This window comes from Lithobates pipiens, unplaced genomic scaffold (genome assembly GCF_037356315.1).
Source record: "Lithobates pipiens isolate NorthernLeopardFrog02 unplaced genomic scaffold, aLitPip1_a1.2 Scaffold_51, whole genome shotgun sequence".
Classification (NCBI taxonomy): domain Eukaryota; kingdom Metazoa; phylum Chordata; class Amphibia; order Anura; family Ranidae; genus Lithobates; species Lithobates pipiens.
The window spans coordinates 4,650,940-4,653,305 of NW_027507874.1; positions in this window are offsets into that span (position 1 = coordinate 4,650,940).

A 2,366-nucleotide genomic window follows, 5' to 3' on the forward strand; every position below is an offset into this window, starting at 1 on the left:
AGAGAATGAATGGTCACAGACGCCACAGGCCCAGGTGCATGTGTGGAGGTTGGAGATTGTAGGGAAGAGGGTGCCTTGGAGGTTGTCTGGCCTTGTGCTGGGTCTCCTACCTCCATGGCTGGCGCTGGCTCCTCCGGGTAGGCCGCGCAGGCCGGAGCGGTGACCGGAGCGGTGTAGGCCGAAGCCGGGGCCTCGATTTGCGGTGCGGCCTGCCGCACGGTGGCGGCCGCGTACGAACGCGGCCCGGTTTTTTCCACGAACCGGTCCATCCTGGAGCTGGTAGCGTGGGGAAGTCAGCTGGCCGGTGGAGCGGGCGAAATCGCCGGATTTGAAGCTGATTTAGAGGCCGGTCTGCGGGAGCTGTGAGAGGGGACAGCTACTCCATGTGGCGCCGGAACCGGAAGTTCTCACAAAGGTCCTTTTAAGGACTGGTATAGGTGTACAGTATATAGGGTTGTAATACACATATAATATACTTTCTTTCAAATATAGAAAGCATATTATACTTCACTGCTGTGCTGCTGAGTGCTGACCGATTCTGGTGCTGTCTTTTATCAGTGTAGGGACTGAGGGACAGTTTGGTGTTTGGAGCAGGGACAGTCTGCAAATCACTAGCTACTAGGTCCACAAAGGTCCTTTTAAGGACTGGTATAGGTGTACAGTATATAGGGTTGTACACGTATAATATACTTTCTTTCAAATATAGAAAGCATATTATACTTCACTGCTGTGCTGCTGAGTGCTGACCGATTCTGGTGCTGTCTTTTATCAGTGTAGGGACTGAGGGACAGTTTGATGTTTGGAGCAGGGACAGTCTGCAAATCACTAGCTACTAGGTCCACAAAGGTCCTTTTAAGGACTGGTATAGGTGTACAGTATATAGGGTTGTAATACATGTATAATATACTTTCTTTCAAATATAGAAAGCATATTATACTTCACTGCTGAGCTACTGAGTGCTGACCGATTCTGCAGCTGTCTTTTATCAGTGTAGGGACTGAGGGACAGTTTGGTGTTTGGAGCAGGGACAGTCTGCAATTCACTAGCTACTAGGTCCACAAAGGTTCTTTTAAGGACTGGTATAGGTGTACACTATATAGGGTTGTACACGTATAATATACTTTCTTTCAAAAATAGAAAGCATTTTATTCTTCACTGCTGTGCTGCTGAGCTGAGTGCTGACCGATTCTGCAGCTGTCGTTTCTCAGTGTAGGGAGGGACAGTTTGTTTTTTGGAGCAGAGACAGTCTGCAATTCACTAGCTACTAGCTAGCTACTACTTGGTCCACAAAGGTCCTTTTAAGGACTGGTATAGGTGTACAGTATATAGGGTTGTAATACACGTATAATATACTTTCTTTCAAATATAGAAAGCATATTATAGTGCACTGCATGCAGTACTGCTGACCAATTCTGCAGCTGTTGTTTCTCAGTGTAGGGAGGGACAGTTTGGTTTTTGGAGCAGGGACAGTCTGCAATTCACTAGCTACTAGCTAGCTACTATTAGGTCCACAAAGGTCCTTTGAAGGATTGGTATAGGTGTACTATTTGGTGTGCAGTATATAGGGGTGTAATACACGTATAAAATACTTTCAAATATATAAAGCATAGTGTAGTGCATTTCCACTGTGCAGCATTGTGCCTGCTGAGTGGTTCTACATCGATACTACAAAGAGTGACAAACGCAATTAGAAAAAAGTATTATAACTGGTGTGATAGACCAGTGGCCCCCCAAAACGACAGATTGAAGCGGGGTGTTACATACCTTCTTCCACATATACTGCACTTCTCTAGAGACTTTTGTCACAGGGTCATTTAAAAAATGACCGGCAATGGAAGAGGCAGGCCCTTCCGCAGGGGTGGTATGGGTAGGGCAGGAGCAACAGACTTGAGCCAAAGTATCAAATTGCAGAAGGTGCTTTTGATTACGTCAAAGGACGCACCAGACTTGGTTGAGTGGCTCACTCAGCCTTACTCTTCTGCACTACCACCAACACCACCACCACCATATACCCTCCGCTTGAGTCACAGGAATTATTTTCCGATCCATCACAAGACATTGCCGATGCGCAGCCATTCTTGGCATTGGATCAGGAAGAGGAGGTAACAACAACAACCACTCAGCAGTCTGACGACAGTACCCAAATCAGCCCAAGGAGGTTGGTCCCAGATATTGCTGCCTACTCCGAGATCTCTAATTATAGCGGTGGGGAAGGTGACGTCGATGATGACGTGTCTAGTGATGTCACGTGGGTGCCCACAATAGAGGAAGAGGAGGGGAGTTCAGAGGGAGATATGGACCAGCAAATAGGGAGGAAAAGCAGGCAGAACTTACATTGCACAGGAGGGACAAACCAGACTGCTAAT